Source organism: Gadus morhua, chromosome 8, assembly GCF_902167405.1.
Source record: "Gadus morhua chromosome 8, gadMor3.0, whole genome shotgun sequence".
Lineage (NCBI taxonomy): Eukaryota > Metazoa > Chordata > Actinopteri > Gadiformes > Gadidae > Gadus > Gadus morhua.
In genome coordinates this window covers 3,690,590-3,711,385 of record NC_044055.1, presented here as the reverse complement: position 1 = coordinate 3,711,385, position 20,796 = coordinate 3,690,590, and the positions used below count along the sequence as shown (strand labels likewise).

Sequence of the window (20,796 nt, the reverse complement as noted above, 5' to 3'; positions counted from 1 at the left end):
GAGATGTGAAAGATGAGTACCGCAACGAGCGAAGAAATTGTATGGAAGTGGAATAGTATGGAAGTTCTTTGGATTTTACAAGTCAGACCGTGGTCAGACTAATGTTGTCTGTAAATTATGCATGACCGTAGTCCCCACCAAGACTGGGAATACAACAAACTTATTTTACCACCTTAGCCGCTCTCACCCTTTGGAGCATAGCCGTATCAAAAAACCGCCAACAACATCTGCAAATTCAACGCCGCAAAAGCAGCAGCAGACCACGATGGGGAGGTACTTGGCATCAGTGCCTTATTACTAGGGTTGAGCGCCGAAACTCGGTTCCAGTAGGGAACCGGTTCCGACGTAAACGGTTGTAACGAGATCGAATAAGAACGCACATTTCGGTTCCTCATAACGGTGCCTGCCGTTTTTACCGCCCCCTGCCCCGCCCCCATGATGTTGAGGCGTCAACTTGCGTTAGTGCTGGGCCCTATACCGGTTCACACTGAATAACGGTGTGTATTTTCGTTAGGAAAAGATTTTTTTATATAGCCTACCGCCATACCGCCATATTTGATTACACAACGTTCAGAACGCAGCGCTGCGCGACCCTGTTTCAGACGGGACCCTTTTCAATGTTGCGCTAAACACGCATGGTACGACTTTCTTTATAGGTCCATGACTGCGAGGCGTGGTATTTCAGGCCAACTGGTAAAAGAGTGTGTCACGGCTTTCAAACATATAAACCATGAAGCCTATGGGCGCCTCGAGACTCGGGACGGACTTGTCAACGCGCTGCGGCATCGCTTACTTGATGTTGCTTTGATTGAAGATCGGCAGGTTGTAGTGAGTGAACGTGAATGAACGTGTGTGTGTGTGTGTGTGTGTGTGTGTGTGTGTGTGTGTGTGTGTGTGTGTGTGTGTGTGTGTGTGTGTGTGTGTGTGTGTGTGTGTGTGTTGCGAGCGAATGTCATTTTAAAATAACAAACAAACTCAAAGCCGATGCATGCATCCAAAACTTTCTGTTCCAAACCAAATAAACAAATCAAAAACAGAGTCGTTATTCGCTTCAAATAATTTTTCTTTTCAAAACTTGGGAATTAATACAGCGCCATACCGAGCGGTTGAAAACAATATCGGCGTCTCCTGTGGCTGCCTTGCGCACCTGAGTTATATTACTTTTTTGTAATTATTTTTTTAAAAGATATTTATCAGTCACAGCTAGGGGTGTGACGAGATCTCGTGGCACGAGATCTCGCGAGATTAAACTCGACGATATTACCCGTCGCGTTAAAAATCTGTCTCGCCAGATTTGTCAGCTATCCAAACTTCTATTTGTTGCCTGTGGGTGCAGTAATGCGCCTTTGCTACATCTAGCCTGCCAGAACTTAAAGAAAGAGAAGGAAAAGAAGAGGAGGAGAAGCAGGGGAAGCAGGGGAAGCATCGAAAGCAGCCATAAGCTGTGTTCGAAATCGTTCCCTATCACGGATATAGTGTACTATAGGGTGCTCGCCCTTTTGTAGTGGTGTTCGAATTCTCAGTGGTTAATTTCATGCACTATATAGTGCACTTAAAATACCCAAAATTTTAGTGAGTGTACAGACGATGTACCCTGTTACTCCCGTATACCACAATGCAATGCGGTCATGTTTTTCCGGAGGGGAAGAAAAAGCTGAATAACCGCGAAAACGAATACATTTAATGATGGAGTCTCCGGCTTGCGTTTAGAAATGTCAACAATTTATTTGCGATTTAACATAGAATATTTAACATTCAAAATTAATTTAAAAACACTTGAGCAAGGAAATGTATCATTCAACATCAATACAACCTCCAGCCCGGTTTGTTTAGATGATGTGGGCGCATCACGTCACACAAATACCCGGCGCATTTACTGACGCAAATGACGTTTAGAAATGTTCAGCGTAGTGTCCAAATTCTCGTTTGTTCGTTCCCTATATAGTGCACTAATATAGTGCACTATATAGGGAATAGTGAGTGAGTGTATAGGGAACGATTTCGAACACAGCTAAAGACAGCCAGAATGACGTCGGAAAATACCCGTATTACCGTCGAAGATGCCCCCGCCACTTTTAAATCATTTGTTTGGCAGCATTTTGGGCACTTTGATTTGGTCTTGCACATAATATCGTTTGCACTTGAAAAAAAAGAGAATTATTTAATTTTATTTACTTTAACTTTTTTTAAATTTTAGTTTTAGTTTCAATTTCATGCATGTAAAGAGTTATGATAAAACATTTCAAAATGCATGTGCAACTTGATTAAATAAAAGCATTTTGGTCCAGTCATATATTTTGTCATTGTAGCTTTCTCAAAATCTCGTCTCGTTCTCGTGAACCCAATATCGTGTCTCGTCTCGTCTCGTGAGCTGAGTGTATCGTCACACCCCTAGTCACAGCACTCACAGCAGCCTCTTCGGGTAAGTCGAGTAATTTAATGCCAACCGTAATCTTGCGTAGACTAGCAAACACCGTTGCCATTCAACTCAGTGTCCGCTGACTTTCTGCTTAATGTGAAACTCATAACAAGTCGTGCATGTATGCAAGTGTGTGCGGTTTCGTTTTTTTAAGTACCGGTTCAAGAACCGTTTTAGCACCGGAACCGTTTGAAAAGTACAGAGTAGGCACCGGTATCGGATAAAACCCAAACGATACCCAACCCTACTCATGACAAAGCATCCAAACGCTACAAAGACATAACCTAGGCAGTGGCATATCACATAGCTAAGGATATGCTTCCGCTCAGTACCGTTGAGAAGCCCGGTTATAAAAATCTCCTTCACGTGCTTGACCCACGCTATGTGATTCCAGGGCGAAAATACTTTTCTAAGAATGCCATTCCCAAATTTGATCTGGGGCCGTATTCACAAAGGATCTTAGGGCTAAAAGTAGGTCCTAACTGGCGAATTTAGGAGTAACTCCTAAAAATAATGGGCGTGTCACTCTTAAATGTAGGACTCCTAACTTTTTTCACTAAGAGCAATTCACAAAGTATTTTAGGACTAAAAGTAGCACCTAAGTCTAGGAGAGCTTAAAAGTCCTCAAGAGGACTCCTAACTCAGTAAGACCTATTCACAAAGAATCTTAAAATGCATGCGAGACGAAATGTTAGGGTATTCAACTTATTGTGGAGTTAATACGCGATGCAATAGCATCCCCGACTAACAGGAATAATCCGATTACTCCCGAAATAAAATGTTATAAAAATTATAAGTTATTAAAAAAAAGATATAACTTAAAAAAAATAAAAATAATTGCGCCATCAAAAGACGAGGACGTGTTCGTCAATAGGAAGAAAGTGCATTCCATCAACACGCAGGTTGTTTTTGATGCAAATTTTAACATAGCCTACTGGATGTTGTTGCAAAGTGGCCTGGATCTTCCAGGCCACTTTGCTACCGCTACCCATAATTCGCGCATTTTAATGGTGAGCGGTCTGAGGCAGCTTTTTGAGATGTACCAGTTGGGTGTCACTTGCTGGGTGACAGTGACTATCCATGCAAGACGTGGCTCTAGACACCCTACCTTAATCCACAACCGGGAGCACAGTTAAAGTGTAACATGTAAGTGATTACGCAGATTACGCTTAGTCCTATGCGTAAAACACATCGTATTGGCTCTTTGCGAGCACACAAACATACACGAAATGTTGTGGAGAGAGGAATTGGGCAGATGAAACGTCGGTTTCATGTCCTCCACGGCGAAATAGGCCTCACCCCAGAGAGGGCAAGCACAGTAATCACTGTATGTGCCATTCTACACAACCTTTGCAAGCGGAGGAACATTCCACAGCCAGACAATGATGATGATGATGATGGCGATCAACATTACAAGGAATTTGGCCGTGTGGAACCGAGTGGACAGGCATTTAGGGATCACTTTGAAAACACATTTTAGGTAAACACCTTGGCACAAATCAGTCAACACGGGTAGTTCGTAACATTTATTTTCTTTTAGATTTTACGTGTTTTTATTGTTTGCTTTCTCTCTCTCTTGAACGTGCAGGCTACAACGTCATTATCGTGGTCTGCACAAAATTGTCATCATGCGTGTATTCTGCTCACTGCACTATAACTACTTAATAGGAATTCATTTCTAGCCTAGGCTATTTCCTTGTTTTTCGGTGATTCAGTGGGCTCGTCTGAACAACCAATCACCGAACTGACTGCTTCTAAACTCGTGCACGAGAATTGACGTAATCCATAGCAACGGCGCGTCACTCTTAGTTCACTCTTTGTGATTTATCCTTAGTAAGAGTAGGTCTCAGCGGCTTTGTGAATAACTTTTAAGAAAAAACTCCTACGTAAAATGTTTTAGAGCGAGTTAGGAGCACTCCTAGCGGTAAGATAAAATGCTTTGTGAATACGGCCCCTGATGTGTAAAGAATCTGTGCAACAAGAAATCCTGTCAGCCAGGTACTTTGCCACAACTTCCACGAATGGAATCTGCAAACCCGATGCCTAGAAACAGCATATTTCCCTGACGATCACACAGGAGAAAATATAGCAGAAGGCTCGAAGGAGCCACTGTTGACCTGGGGCCGTATTCACAAAGCATTTTATCTTACCGCTAGGAGTGCTCCTAACTCGCGCTAAAACATTTTACGCAGGAGTTTTTTCTTAAAAGTTATTCACAAAGCCGCGTAGACCTACTCTTACTAAAGATAAATGACAAAGAGTGAACTAAGAGTGATGCGCCGTTGCTATGGATTACGTCAATTCTCGTGCACGAGTTTAGAAGCAGTCAGTTCGGTGATTGGTTGTTCAGACGAGCCCACTGAATCACCGAAAAACAAGGAAATAGCCTAGGCTAGAAATGAATTCCTATTAAGTAGTTATAGTGCAGTTAGCAGAATACACGCATTGAATGGGTGGTGGTCTGCACAATTTTGTGCAGACCACGATAATGACGTTGTAGCCTGCACGTTCAAGAGAGAGAGAAAGCAAACAATAAAAATACGTAAAATTTTAATGACCTACACAAGTGTTGACTGATTTGTGCCAAGGTGTTTACCTAAAATGTGTTTTCAAAGTGATCCCTAAATGCCGGTCCACTCGGTTCCACACGGCCAAATTCATTGTCATGTTGATCGCCATCAGCATCATCATCATCATTATCGTCTGGCTGTGGAATGTTCCTCCGCTTGCAGAGGTTGTGTAGAATGGCACATACAGTAATGACTGTGCTTGCCCTCTCTGGGGTGAGGCGTATTTCGCCGTGGAGGACATGAAACCGACGTTTCATCTGCCCAATTCCTCTCTCCACAACATTTCATGTATGTTTGTGTGCTCTAGCATATATGGAAGAAATCAGTAAACAATAATAAATATGGATTCAACAAATAAAAGGCGTCAAAGAGCCAATACGATGTGTTTTACACGTAGGACTAAGCGTAATATGCTAATCACTTACATGTTATACATTAGCTGTGCTCCCGGTTGTGGATTGAGGTAGGGTGTCTAGAGCCACGTCTTGCATAGATAGTCACTGTCTCCCAGCAAGTGACACCCAACTGGTACATCTCAAAAAGCTGCCTCAGACCGCTCACCATTAAAATGCGCGAATCATGGGTAGCTGAAGATCCAGGCCACTTTGCAACAACATCCAGTAGGCTATGTTAAAATTTGCATCAAAAACAACCTGCGTGTTGATGGAATGCACTTTGTTCCTATTGACGAACACGTCCTCGTCTTTTGATGGCGCAATTATTTTTATGTGCGTCCCGTCAATAGCACCGACCACACCGGGCATACCTGCAATTGCCATGAAGTTGGCTTTGATCCTGTGTAATTGTTGAATGTCCAAAGGAAAGTTTATGGCACGGCTGACTGATGGTTGCGATATTTTTAAATCGTCGGCATTGCAAAGTTGCATTCCCCCTGTTGCTAAATAACGTAGTGTGGCCAAAATTTTTATTTCGGGACTAATCTGATTATTCCTGTTAGTCGGGGATGTTATTGCATCGCGCATTAACTCCACAACAAGTTGAATACCCTAACATTTCGTCTCGCAGGCATTTTGCGATTCTTTGTGAATAGGTTTTACTGAGTTAGGAGTCCTCTTGAGGACTTTTAAGCTCTCCTAGACTTAGGTGCTACTTTTAGGCCTAAAATACTTTGTGAATTGCTCTTAGTGAAAAAAGTTAGGAGTCCTAAATTTAAGAGTGACACGCCCATTATTTTTAGGAGTAACTCCTAAAAATAATGGGCGTGTCACTCTTAAATTGTTGTTGTTGCAAAGTGGCCTGGATCTTCAGCTACCCATGATTCGCGCATTTTAATGGAGAGCGGTCTGAGGCAGCTTTTTGAGATGTACCAGTTGGGTGTCACTTGCTGGGAGACAGTGACTATCCATGCAAGACGTGGCTCTAGACACCCTACCTCAATCCACAACCGGGAGCACAGTTAAAGTATAACATGTAAGTGATTACGCAGATTACGCTTAGTCCTACGTGTAAAACACATCGTATTGGCTCTTTGACGCCTTTTATTTGTTGAATCCATATTTATTATTGTTTACTGATTTCTTCCATATATGCTAGAGCACACAAACATACACGCAATGTTGTGGAGAGAGGAATTGGGCAGATGAAACGTCGGTTCATGTCCTCCACGGCGAAATACGCCTCACCCCAGAGAGGGCAAGCACAGTCATTACTGTATGTGCCATTCTACACAACCTCTGCAAGCGGAGGAACATTCCACAGCCAAACGATGATGATGATGATGAAGATGATGATGGAGATCAACATGACAATGAATTTGGCCGTGTGGAACCGAGTGGACTGGCATTTAGGGATCACTTTGAAAACACATTTTAGGTAAACGCCTTGTCACAAATCAGTCAACACTTGTGTAGTTCATAACATTTATTTTCTTTTAAATTTTACGTATTTTTATTGTTTGCTTTCTCTCTCTCTTGAACGTGCAGGCTACAACGTCATTATCGTGGTCTGCACAAAATTGTCATCATGCGTGTATTCTGCTAACTGCACTATAACTACTTAATAGGAATTCATTTCGAGCCAAGGCTATTTCCTTGTTTTTCGGTGATTCAGTGGGCTCGTCTGAACAACCAATCACCGAACTGACTGCTTCTAAACTCGTGCACGAGAATTTACGTAATCCATAGCAACGGCGCGTCACTCTTAGTTCACTCTTTGTGATTTATCCTTAGTAAGAGTAGGTCTCAGAGGCTTTGTGAATAACTTTTAAGAAAAAACTCCTACGTAAAATGTTTTAGCGCGAGTTAGGAGCACTCCTAGCGGTAAGATAAAATGCTTCTGGTCTCTCATTGAAGAAAAAATGGTGTGCATCACCACAGACAGTGGGGCAAATGTAGTGAAGGCAACTTCACTGAACGACTGGACCCGGCTACAGTGTTTTGGCCATCGTTTGAACTCTGCTATTGGTGAGTAGCATTGTCATTTTGATGGTACTCATCCATGTTGGTTCCTGTATTGATTTTATTAGCCAATACATTAAGATGATATAATTATTATTAAGATGATATAATTGTTATCATTATATTATTGACCGTTTTTATTATTATTGTCCATGAACGCAGCTTTACACTGACTTACTGACTGACTCAACCTCATCTATTATCTGTAATTTACGCTGTCATTGTTTTTCTGCAGGTGCCGAAGGAAAGGACAAAAGAGTGGACAGGGCTGTAGGTGTTTGCAAGAAAGTGGTCTCTGCCTTTTCTTACTCATGGAAGAAAAAGAGTGCGCTCTCCAAAGCACAGCAACGTCTCAATCTTCCCACACACCAGCTGATCACAGAGTCACCAACCAGGTGGGGCTCGAGACAAAAGATGTTGGCAAGGGTCCTAGAGCAACAAAAGGCCATCATTGACGTTCTGTCTGCTGATAAAAACAACAGGCACCTGATCCCAACATGGCAGGACATTGATGTCCTTGAGTCCATGAACGCGGCCTTAACTCCTCTCCTGGAGTTCACAGACTCCCTTTCTCGGGAGTCATATGTGACAGTGTCTTATGTGAAGCCTGTTCCGCACCAATTTGCTTAAAGTAAACAAGGAAGACACGAAAACAAAAATAATGACCTATCTTGATGAGAAGTATGCTGGCCCTGACACAGACGATCTCCTTGACATGGCTACCTTGATGGACCCCAGGTTTAAAGTCCAATACATTAGACCCGAGAAGGTAAGGGCCATTAAAATGACAGCAGTGTCTGAGGGAGTGAATGAAGGCCAGTCCCAGGCAGGGGCTTCTGAGGGAGCAGCAGACCAAGGTGCAGAAGGAGGAGCTGCGGCTGCCACTGAACCACCTCTACCACTGGACGGGAAGAAGAAACGCAAGTCATTGGGGAGCTTCTTCAAAAAGCAGAGTCAAGAAGAAGATGACTTGCCTCTCACTGAATAACAAAAAGTGGAGAGTGAGCTAGAAAGGTAACTGATGTGCCCTGATGCAGACAGTGAGTCTGAACCCCTGGACTGGTGAAGGCTCCATGGACACAACTTACCAAAAAGTACTTATACATGCTAGCCACCAGTAGCCCCTCAGAAAGGATTTTTAGTACTGGGGGTAATATTATTACATGCACCAGGGCAGCTTTAAAACCAGAGAAGGTCAACCAGCTGGTGTTCCTAGCAAAAAACCTTGAGTGTAATATAGATTAGTAGTTTAGATGTTACAGATGTAAAGGTTAAGTCTACCACAGTTATACTTGTCTTATACTTTATTCTATGTTTACTAAACCCTGCATATATTTAAAAAAAGTAAGTGTTATTCACCAGAGGGTGAACTTTTTTGCACTAAACTTGCAGTGAAAAATATATAGGTATGTAGATAGTTCTTCTCTGGTCTCAGGTTTCTATGTTTACATTTTACACTTTGCACATGTTTTTGTAACACTTTATTTTTGTTAAGCACTTTATTATCGATAATTGTTAAGTTTTCATTGTGATGGTATTTATTTGAGTGTTTTCCATGGCTGTGTTGTTGATATTAATTTCCATTGTCCGCCCAGAGTAAGGTTATTTAATTTTAAAGTAATGCTAAATAGGTCATACAAATTATCGATAATTATCGATATCAACCGATATGAAACACTTATATCGTGATACAGTTTTCAGCCATATCGCCCAGCCCTGTATGCTTACAATCAGTGTTGTTTTTGGCAGGCATTTTAGATTTGTTTTAGTCTTAGTCTTTTTGACGAAATGCTTCTTAGTTTTAGTCCCATTTTAGTCATTTCTATCTTTGAAAGTTTTAGTCTAGTTTTAGTCTGACGAAAACTCAAAAGGTTTTAGTCTAGTTTTAGTCCGACGAAAACTCCAAAGGTTTTAGTCTAGTTTTAGTCCGCTGCTAGCACCGCTGCTAGCACTGCTGCTGCTGCCATGGTGTGTGTGTGTCTCGTCCACCAGCCTCTCTCTGTAGTGTATGAGTGTGTGTGTGTGCCTCGTCCACCAGCCTCTCTCTGTAGTGTATGGGTGTGTTCGAAACCGCGTACTTGCTTACTACTCCTACTAACTATGACGTCAAATTGAGTATGCAGAACGTAGTAAGCGAGTTTTAGGTAAGCGAGTAGTATCCGAATGTCTTCTACTTCCGGAAAGATTTTGAGTAAGCATCGCCAGCTTACTAGACGTACTCAACTGCCCCAGAATGCACTGCGTCTATTCAAAAGAACAGTGGAAGCAATGGCGCTAAACGGGGAGCCGCAGCAGCAGTGCTTTTAATAATTGTTTAACAATTGTTTTTAACATATCACCGCAAATCCTTAGGTTGAAGATGTACTGTGACGTTAAATGTGACGTTTATATATTTATTTATAATATTTATTAACGGCGCCCGGCCGGTAGGTTATTGACACGTCATTTGATTCACGTCATCTGAGGTGGTTAAGTAAGGACGGTCTTCTGAACGTCGATTACTCAAATGGATTACTCAATCATTATTTAGGGATTCGAGAAGTAAGCCAAATATTTAGTAGGTAGTAAGCAGTAAGCAAGTACGCGGTTTCGAACACACCCTATGAGTGTGTGTGTGCCGTGTGCGTATTATAGTTGGCGGGAAAAAAGCATGTTTTGAAACTTTGTTCGTCCACTCACTAACAATTTAGTCTCGTCTAGTTGTCGTCTGACGAAAATGTCTACATTTTTCGTCACATTTTAGTATTTATACTGCTTTGGTGACGTTCGTCTTAGTCTCATTTTCGTCATGGAAAAAAGGGGTCTGACGACGTCATTTTCGTTTTCGTCTTGCCTGACGAAAACAACACTGCTTACAATTGGCCTAAGTGTGTCTGTGTAGTGTTACACTCAATAAATGGCTGCGCCGTAATGCGCGCAGCCATTTATTTAGTAAGGGATCATTTATATCCCTCTTTTTACATGGCTACTTGCCAAAAACGAAAAAATAACTTTTATGAAGATTTGTGAAGATACAACATATTTGTTACCATTCGTAGTGTTGATCAGCAGAGAAAATAGCCCGCCAAAGACGTTGAGGTCGCTTAGCAACTGAATACGCTGGGGTTGATAAATTACCGGACTACTTGCCGAGTGTTACAAAAGACGTGATTCAGAGGCAAAAAATTATTGCTGCTAAGCATCATATGCTTAGCAACTGGCAATTATCGAAAAATAATTCAACACCGGAAGTTGGGAAGGCCCATGCAAATTAACGGAGCGTTCCACAGCATTGAGAAGAGCCGTATAACTAAGAATAGCCTATATTTACTTGCGCCGCTATAGTTTTCTTTTTAATAGACCCCCACAGAGATGGAATCATAACTCAAACCCAGACTATTATTCAACGTTTCTGCCAAGTCCAGTGTTTCCCCTATATGCATACCGCCGCTGCTGAAATATGACCGCCGCTGCTGAATTTCTTTTTTTTAACTAGAGAAGAGGAGAGCTTCATATTAACGGAGGAACTTCCGCAGATTCGGAGTTTGCGGTTCAATAGATCAGTTAAACATCGTTGCGACACAATTGAGTGTAGTAACCCAGAGAACCAGCTACAATATTGTTTTCATCCAAACGAGCCATCTTTGGCGAACGGTGAACTGCATTGGCTTCTACGAGCAGTCGGCTTTCAGCCGCGAGCTTAGGGACCGTCTGCAAATTGCAAAACTGAATTGCATTGTCTTCTACGAGCAGTCGGCTTTCATCCGCGAGCTTAGGGACCGTCTGCAAAGTGCAAAACTGAAAACGACCACAATGGTAAAATTTCAATAGCGTCGCCATTATTGACTCTAGAGCCCCAAAACTTGCCTTAGCCCACCCTATCGTTTCGTCCTCAAATCTAATATTCTACCGGTTTTTTTTACACAAGCAATGAGAGGATGGATGCTGTACACTAATGAACAGGCTCAAATGGGCTAGTGAAATCGAGTGCAACCTTCCTTCAGGAATCTCCAACCTCGGATTGGTGGGTGGGCGTCTCCTGTTTGACAAAACCAAAAATGCAGCACGAGCGCACCTAACATAGTTTCTGCTGTTTTGTCTGTCAAAGAGGCTAGCTAGTCTTTATCAGAAAATCCACGATTTCCAGCTGTGTTATAACATGACCTGGTAATAATAATACTATCATTTTAAAACCTTGACATAATCTGTCACATGTCTATTAAATGACAGTTAACCACAAAACGATTCTATATAGGCCTCTTCTTGAATTGCTTCATGTTTTAGTTGGCAGAGCCTTGTAATGCTGCGTAGCATGATAAGCATGATTAGGTGCAAGGAGCAGAAAAATATCAATATATGTTGATATGGGTGCTAATTTTCAGTTGAAAAAAAACTCTGGCATTATTTTATCAGCTGAGGGCGTATTCATTGCCATAACAACTGAGCTAATCAACAAGTACCACATGTTCTAATACTATGAGACTCATGAAAACGCCCTCAGCTGATAAAAGGTGTCGGGGGGCGCGAGCAGCAGACGGGACTTAGTGTCTTATTTATTTATTTTAATAAGTTACTTATTTTATTTCAAATAAACATAATACCAAGGGTCAGAAGTTTTACAATAATTTTGATCTTACAGAGTCATGACAGAGGGACTTGGTGTCTTTATTGATGCTTGAAAGATGAACATAGATTATTTTTTTTGAAAGGGAATAAGCTGATGAAGCTGACAAGTGACCGATTGTTTAAAAATATTTTAAATTAAATGCAAACCCCAGTGAATCATTTGCTCTTGTTTCTCCTTTTTGAGATTCACACAGACTTCGCAGTATTGTTTAAATGTTACAAATTGAATTAAAAAACTGAAGTTGGAAATAGTTGTAAGTTGTTGCAGATGTTATCGCCGCTAATTTTATTAATTTAAATAAATAAATATTAACAGGTTCTCAATAGTAGGCTATTTCAATTCAGGGAAGGCGCCTAGGGGGGGAATGACAGACAATTATTGAGAATCACTGTTCTAGAACATGTTGTAGGCCTACTTGTTGATTAGCACACGTTGGCAATTAAAACGCCCTCAGCTGATAATATAATGCCAGCTTTTTTTTTTTTACTGAAAATTAGCACCCTTATTTTTTTGCGTCAGAAGATTTATAAAAATGTATTGGTCCCTAAAAGTGAGACAACATAGTTTAGTGCTCCCGAAATAGTGGTCTGTTAATCATAGTATTAGCCGAGTACATGCTGTACTTGTTGATTTTTTTGCATAAACATACATTAATAAAAATGTATCTTGATACAATTTATAAAATTGTATTGGTCCATGAAACTGAGGTGACATAATTTAGTGCTCCCGAAAAAGTGGTAAGTTTCTCATATTATTGATCTAGTACAGGTAGTACCAATGTGTTTCAGTAACTGTGTAAATAAAAAAAAGGGAAAATATGGTCATTTTTGAGTGAAACTTACACAAAGAAATTTTATATGCCTCAAATTTGTTTGTACAGTTCACATCCATAGATTATTCCTTCATCCAGTCTTTTTTCCTTTCATCACTTTAGTGGTTCAGAACTGCATTTTTTAGCTGACACTGCCAGCTATTGGCTTAGACATACAACAGCATAGTAATTAAGATAGATATAAAGGTTGTGGAATAAAAAAAATGTGGACAGGACTTTATTTACTTCATAGACCCCTGTGGCTTCCTGGGATTCAGCCCCCCCAAAAGTCAGAACCTAGAATCGCCCCTGACGTTCTATATATAATAGTATAATATAATATTATACATAATATCACGGCCAAAAACTCTGTGCGCCTCCGGATGGCCGTAGCGCGGGGAGCTCTCGTAGGTATTGGGCTTCGCAGGGTTTGTTTACTGGCGTTGCTATGGTTACCGGTCTTGTGTGTTCCAACGGTTTATTAGGTAGCCTATCTATTATTATATCCATTTATTATTATAAAAAAAATATTTTCTTAATATAATTATTTTATTAATTTCTACAGAAAAATAAATTGATTACTGGAAAAATAAATAAATAATAACTGTGTTGCCGGTGTGCAACTGTTGTCCTCAACACCGGTAACACCGGTAATGCCGTATACCACGGCAACCCTCAACGTTACTTTTCCCAGGGCCAGATTTGACAAAGATACTGCAATCTCGGGCAGTATGCTATTGCGCAAGCACGCCGGCGTACTTATGCAATAGTGTCTTCACGAGCTCTCATTCCACACCGTACGAGACACTGGTAGCGTGAAGCTGTCTCTGCATCTCAAGGCCTGATTCCACCGGACGCGTTAAGCTAAGGCCACACTGCACGCGCCTAACTTGACGCTTGATCATTGTGTGTCACAAAAATGGTTCAACGCGCCTAACGCGCCTGTGGCTGCGCTGGATTTAGGAGTCTGAGGTAGGAAACCCAAACGCCGCCGTGTTTGGGTGCATGATAGAGTTTAGATAGTGTTAGATTAAATAATCTCGGAAATAAAAACAATAATCGGGTTAAATAACTTCACATGGTGTGTCTGGTGTGTTTCCAGCATTCGTAGCGTTGATCAGCAGAGAAATAGTCCGCCAAAGACCTTGAGGTTGCTTAGCAACCAAAGACGCTTTCCATGCAAGTGAATGGAGTGTTCCCTCTTCGTCATAACTATCAAACCAAACATCCTTCACATTCACCGAACGAACATTATGAAAGTAAAATGCACATTTCTCGCTAAAAATGTTTACATCAACGCTTTTAATGGTGTAACTATGTTACTATTTCCACACAGAATAAAGAAAGATGTCCGCCATATGCTTCTGTGCAAGCGTCACTCGTAACTCTCTGCCAGTGACGTCGGGTCAAGATTCACGCTGGTTGGCTACCGCGGCTAAGCGTCACGTGTAGGCGCGTCAAAAGGTATTTTTTTTTAACTTTGCCCGTTGGTGTGTTGGGCGCGTTGGTGCGTTTATGTGCGTCATTACGTGTGTATGCCGTGTCTAACGCAACTATAGCGCTGCTTTAACGCGTGTAAAGGTACGGCCACACCAACCGCGTTACTCGCGTAAGACGCGTATAAAATCGGCAATTTTTCCATAGGGAATAATAGTTACGAATGTAACTACGGTTCTAGGAATCCTGGATGACCGGTGCTTAAAGCACTGGATCTCCACCTCGCGCATGCGCATTTCGAGTACCTAATACCAACATAGTCACCTGTGACCCCCACGTGACACCCGGAAGGCTATATCTTCCGGTGTCATTAGAGGATCTGTTCCTAGAATCTTCTCGCGAGAACACAAGGATTCTGAGTGACTGAACGCTCTGGCGGTCATCCAGGATTCATAGAACCGTAGTTACATTCGTAACTATCGTTCTATTTCATCCTTACTGACCGCCAGAGGCGGTGCTTAAAGCACTGGATGACCCATACCAAAAAGGTCACAAAGAATCCAACACCCACCTCACTCATTGGAGGTAGCAGAGCTTGGCAGTAGGACCACACTCATTGGGTGGGGACTGGCGACGTTGACTCGGTAAAACCTTGTAAAGGTGCCCGATGACGTCCATGATGCCGCGGCACAGATCGACTCCAGGGGTACACCTCTTAGTGCGGCCCATGATGTCGACACGCTTCTGGTGGAGTGGCACCTCAACCCGGATGGCGGGGGGCGGCCACTGGCCACATAGGCGTGTTTAATGGTGTCGATGACCCAGTGGGATAGCCTCTGTTTAGACAAGGCGGAACCTCTGTTAGGGCCACCGTGACACGCAAACAGTTGCTCGGACTGCCATATACCGGCCGTAGCAGCAATGTAAGCCCTAAGCGCCCGCACCGGGCATAGCATCTCGGACTCATTCCCCTCAGATGGGGAGTTAAAACGTGCCAGCTGGATAGGCTGGTTAAAATAGGTGCGTGAAAGCACCTTGGGCAGGAACGCCACATTGGGCCATAAAACCACACCTGAGCCATCAGGGTTCCACCGCAGGCATGTATCTGCCACGGATAGGGCGTGCAACTCCCCGACCCGCTTCGCAATGGTAATGGCGAGCAGAAAAGCCACCTTCATGGACAGCCACTTGAACCCTATCTGGGTCAGAGGCTCAAAAGGAGGTGATGACATGGCCTCCAGCACCAGGGGCAGGTCCCAAGCTGGAGTCCTCAGAGTCCTAGGGGGATGCAGCCTCAGGGTCCCCCTAAGGAAGAGGGACACCAACCTGTGGCAACCCATTGTGGCTCCGTCGGGAAGAGATAGCAGCCACATAGACCCTCAAGGTGGAATGAGAGCGACCATCATCCAGGAGGGACTGCAAAAACTCCAGAACGGTGGCCACGGAGCAACTTGCTGGGTCTACTGTCTTGCCCCTACACCAGTCAGAGAATAACTCCCATCTGTTGGCATACTGTGCTCTGGTAGATGGTGCCCTGGCACTCAGAATGGTATTCCTGACGGTTTCAGTGCAAACATTCAGCAGTGAGTCGGGCCCTGCAGCGGCCAGGCCCAGAGCTGGAGGCGACGGGGATCTGGGTGCCAAATCTGGCCCCCCAGCTGCGAAAGGAGGTCCTTCCTGCAGGGGAGGCGCCATGGAGAGCTGCAGCAGAGCCTGCGCAGCAGTGGAAACCAGAGTCTCCCTGGCCAGTAGGGGGCCACCAGAAGTAACCGGTGGCCCCGCAGAAACACCCTCTGGAGTGTGGGGAGAATCAGGGGCAGCGGTGGGAAGGCATACAGAGGACTCTGTGGCCAGTCGTGAGCTAAGGCATCCTGTCCGAGGGGGCCGGTCACCTCCGTCCAGGAGAACCAGAGGGGGCAATGTGCGGATTCCTCTGATGCAAAGAGGTCTACCTCCGCCCTGCCAAAGAGACCCCACATCGTCTCCACCACCTCCGGATGAAGCCGCCACTCCCCCGGTGGGGGCTTCTGCCGCGATAGAAAATCTGCGACCTGGTTCCGTTGCCCCGGTATGAAGACCGCCCGTACGCTGGCCAGGCGGGGATATGCCCAGGCCAACAAGTTCCGAGATACCCGGAGTAGCCGTGAAGACCGGGTCCCCCCTTGGTGGTTGATCTGGGCAACAGCTGACATGTTGTCGGATCGAACCAGCACATGCTTGCCTCTCAAATTAGGCAGAAAATGATTGAGTGCTAGCTGTACCGCCCTGAGCTCTAGCACATTGATGTGAGCGTGGTTCTGGGCCGGCCACTGCCCTTGGGCAGTCCTGCCCTGCCAAACCGCGCCCCATCCCGATAGGCAGGCGTCTGTCGTGACCAGCTCCCGACGGGATGGAATGGTGCCCATGGGTACACCCACAGACATATACGACCTCTTTCTCCATGGGGACAGAGAGAAGAGGCACTGCCGAGACACTCTGACCTTTCGGTGCCTGTGCCACTTGGGGTCCAAGTGGAGGCTGTTCAGCCACATCTGCATAGGGCGCAGAGACAGCAAGCCGAGGGGCACCACAGCTGAGGCAGCTGTCAGCTTGCCCAAGAGCTGCAGGCAAAGAATGAATGGTACCATCCTGCCATACCCGAAGCGGGGGAGGCAGAGGAGGATGTCGGTCACACGCTGAGGTGACAGATAGGCCCTCATAGCGTCCGTCTAGGACCATCCCCAGGTATGCGACCCGTTGGGATGGGTCCAGGCGACTCTTCACAAAGTTCACCGTCAGGCCAAGCCGGGCCACGTGCAAGAGCAGCCGAGCCGTGTCCCGGGCCGCCTGAGACTGGAAAGGTGCACAGATCAGCCAGTCGTCCAAATAAGGCAGGACCTTCGTGCCCTGCTTCTGCAGGGGTGCGAGAGCTGCCGCCACCACCCTGGTGAATACCCTCGGAGAGAGGGAGAGACCATAGGGAAGTACCCTGAATTGAAAGTGCCGGCCGCGAAAGGCGAACCGGAGGAAGTGCTGATGGCGCGGTGCAATTGGGACGTGGAAGTATGCGTCCCTTAGGTCCACCGTGGTGAACCATTCTCCCCTTGCGACCACCCACAGCGTGTCGGATGCGGTGAGCATGTGGAATGGCAGTACCTTCAGGAACCGGTTGAGTCCCCTCAGGTCGAGAATTGGGCGAAATCTGCCAATTCACGAGAAAATATCTTGAGTAGAATCCTCTGGGGTGCAGCAGAGGATCCACTGGCTCGATTGCCCCTTTGGCCAGGAGGGTGGACAACTCCTGGTCCAGAGCTAAGGCCTCTGCCGGGTCGTTGACGACAGTCATTTTGACCCGGCTGAAGGCTAGGGGCCGGCGTCGGAACTGTAACTCGTACCCTTGGGTCAAGGTGGAAACCACCCAAGGGTCTGAAGTACAGGCAGCCCAGTAACTGAGCTGCTGATGGGAAAAACTCCCGACGACCGGCCCCTGAGGCTCTGGGGGGGCGTCGGTTGGGTTGTGGGGCACGGGGCTGCCAGGAAGGTAGGCGTTCGGGGGCCCGAAAGCCATCCGTTGGCGGTTGCGCAGCCCGCTGAGACCTTCGTAGGCCACCGGAGTAATCAGGTGGCTGAAAGCGCCGCTGGGGGACTGCCGAGGGGCCCCCAGGCCTACTAGGAGCGGACACACTCCTATTTAGGCCTGACAGTTGCTGCCTGGTCTGCCTAGCTCGGGCAGCCCCCTCCAGTGCTTCCAGGGCAGCTGACCCAAAGAGCTCCCCTGGTTCCACCGGCACCGCACGAAGGAACCTCCTACATGTCTCCGTCAAGGGCGACTGCGCAAGCCACACCTGGCGGCGAGTCTGCACGAGGGTGGACATAGTGCGCCCTAACTCCCTCGACATGAGGGCAAAAGCCTGCAATGAGGCGTCACTCAGACTCTGCAGCGACGGCTCGACCTGGGCCTGCTGCAGAGAGGTCAAAAGACCCAGCAGCAGGTGGGAAAGGGAGTTCCCAATACGACCCATGCGCGCCGCTGAGTCGTAGGCCTTTGACAGGAGGTCGTCTGTGACCCTGCACTGTGGCCGAGGGCACCTGGCATTTGGCCTCAGAGCCTCATCAGGAGCCAGAATTAGGGAGGCGATGGCAGGCTCGACTGCTGGCATGCGGCCCAGCCCAACCTGTGCCGCATTCTGCATGGTAGCCAAGGTCCGGGCGTCCGACGTCGAGTGGGATAGGGCCCTAGTGTCCCTCCAGCAAGCATGGAGCTCCTTCAGATACTCCTCTGAAGGAGGGACGGAGAATGTGGCCGGGACAGGGTTGCGCCTGAAGAAGGCGCTGGCCTGGGCTGACTCCGTCTGCGCCGCGTCAAGCTGCAGGCGAGCCAGAGCGGTCCGCAGGACGGCCGCCATGGAGGTGTCTGCAGCCCCCTGCAGGGAGCCTTGTGCCGAGGAGCAGGAGGCCTCATCCAACGTGTGGGAGGCATCACCCTCGGTCATAGCCTCATTAAAGAGGTTAGCCGAAGCCGCCAGAGAGAGGGCATCGCTTTCAACTTGGGAGGAGGGAGGGCCGGGCTGTAGCCCCGCCAGCCCCTGACCAGTCCCAGGCTGAAGGGCCAGGAGGAGGGACCGGATAGGTGCTCCTGCCTGAGCACCCAAGGCAGGAGGCTGCAGTTCATGCAGGCGCTGTCCGTGAGGCTCTCCCTCAGATGCCCGAGACCGAGGCAAGGAGGGCAACTGTCGTGGCCGTCCTCAGGCTCAAGAGGAGCCGCACAGGCGACACATAGGTGGGCCATTATAGAGGTAGCCACCGGCAGCGTACTGGGAGCGGAAGCGAGAGCACTTCCCTCGTCAGAAAAAATGAAAAACCAAAACTAATTAGCCTGAGCGTGATCGCTGCTACTAATTATCAACCAAACAAGGGGCAATTGCGGCATTAACGGGAGCGGGAGCGAGAACACTGCCTTCACCAGAAAATTAAATCGACCGATATTAATTAGCTTGAGCGTAAGCGCTGCTGCTAAACAAGGGAGAAACCAAACAAAAACGTTACTGGGAGCGGGAGCGAGAGCACTGCCTTCACCGGTAAGTTGTAAGGGCTAAATAAATTGATGGTTAGAACAGAGCAAAGCTAACGGCTAACACAACAAACAATAACAGAGCAAGAGGCGAACGAGTGCTGGGAGCGGGAGCGAGCACACTGCCCTCCCAAACAAACGCCGGCCACTCTTCTTATAGTTACTTTCCCTAAGTATCTGTATGAACTAGCCACAGCCTCTGGAGGACGGGTTACCCGCAGCTCCGACCTTGGTCACGAGGCTGCACGTAGCCAGTTGTAACAGCTTCCTTCCTTTCTCAAACAAAGGTTCAATACGGTACCTGCGCAGCGAGAAGATGTAAGGAACAGATCCTCTAATGACACCGGAAGATATTGCCTTCCGGGTGTCACGTGGGGGTCACAGGTGACTATGTTGGTATTAGGTACTCGAAATGCGCATGCGCGAGGTGGAGATCCAGTGCTTTAAGCACCGCCTCTGGCGGTCAGTAAGGATGAAATAGAACCATTGGTTTACGCGCGTATGAGCTGCGTATATACGCACCTAAAGCACCTACGCGCCTACGCCCGGAGTTCAAAAAATTGAACTTTCACCGCTCCAACGCGTGATGCTTAGCCGCGATAGCCAATAAGCGTGGAGCTTGACCCGACGTCACTGGCAGAGAGTAGTGACGCTTGCACAGAAGCATACGGCCGACATCTTTCTCTATTCTTGGTGGAAATAGTAACATAGCTACGCCCAGTGCCGCTGCTAGCTATTTTGGGGCCCTAAGCATAACTCCTTTATATGCCCCCCCCCCCCGAAAAAAAGAATTGGTTTCTGCCAGTTTAACATTTTATTAAAACGCAAAAGTTAAATCTACTTTGGAACCACAGTTCACAGAAAAGCCAAAACATACATACAGTACACACAAGTATTGGAATGTCCAAAATCTTTTAAATTAAATAGTTATCCATAAATACAAACTTAAAACCAGAAGTATACAAGTAAGAATTTTTTTTTTAATATTTTTTTTTGGGGCCCCCCTCAGGACTTGAGGCCCTACGCGCAGCGCGTAGTGCGCGTTATGGGAGCGGCGGCACTGGTTACGCCATTAAATGCGTTTATGGAAACATTTTTTGCGAGAAATGTGCATTTTACTTTCATAATTATTCGCTCGGTGAATGTGAAGGATGTTTGGTTTGATAGTTATGACGAAGAGTGAACGCTCCGTTCACTTGCATGGACAGAGTCTCTGGTTGCTAAGCAACCTCAACGTCTTGGCGGACTATTTCTCTGCTGATCAACACTACGAATGCTGGAAACACACCAGACACACCATGTGAAGTTATTTAACCCGATTATTGTTATTTATATCCGAGATTATTTAATCTAACCCGATCTAAACTCTATCATGCACCCAAACACGGCGGCGTTTGGGTTTCCTACCTCGGACTCCTAAATCCAGCGCAGCCACAGGCGCGTTGGCGCGTTGAACCATTTTCGTGACACACAATGATCAAGCGTC

General features: G+C 46.0%; 1 protein-coding gene across 1 annotated transcript in view; it reads right to left on the bottom strand.

The window, feature by feature from the left end:
- Positions 1–20,796, bottom strand: part of LOC115548598 (verrucotoxin subunit beta-like) — a 205,966-nt gene that overhangs the window by 44,287 nt on the left and 140,883 nt on the right. The window lies entirely within an intron of this gene.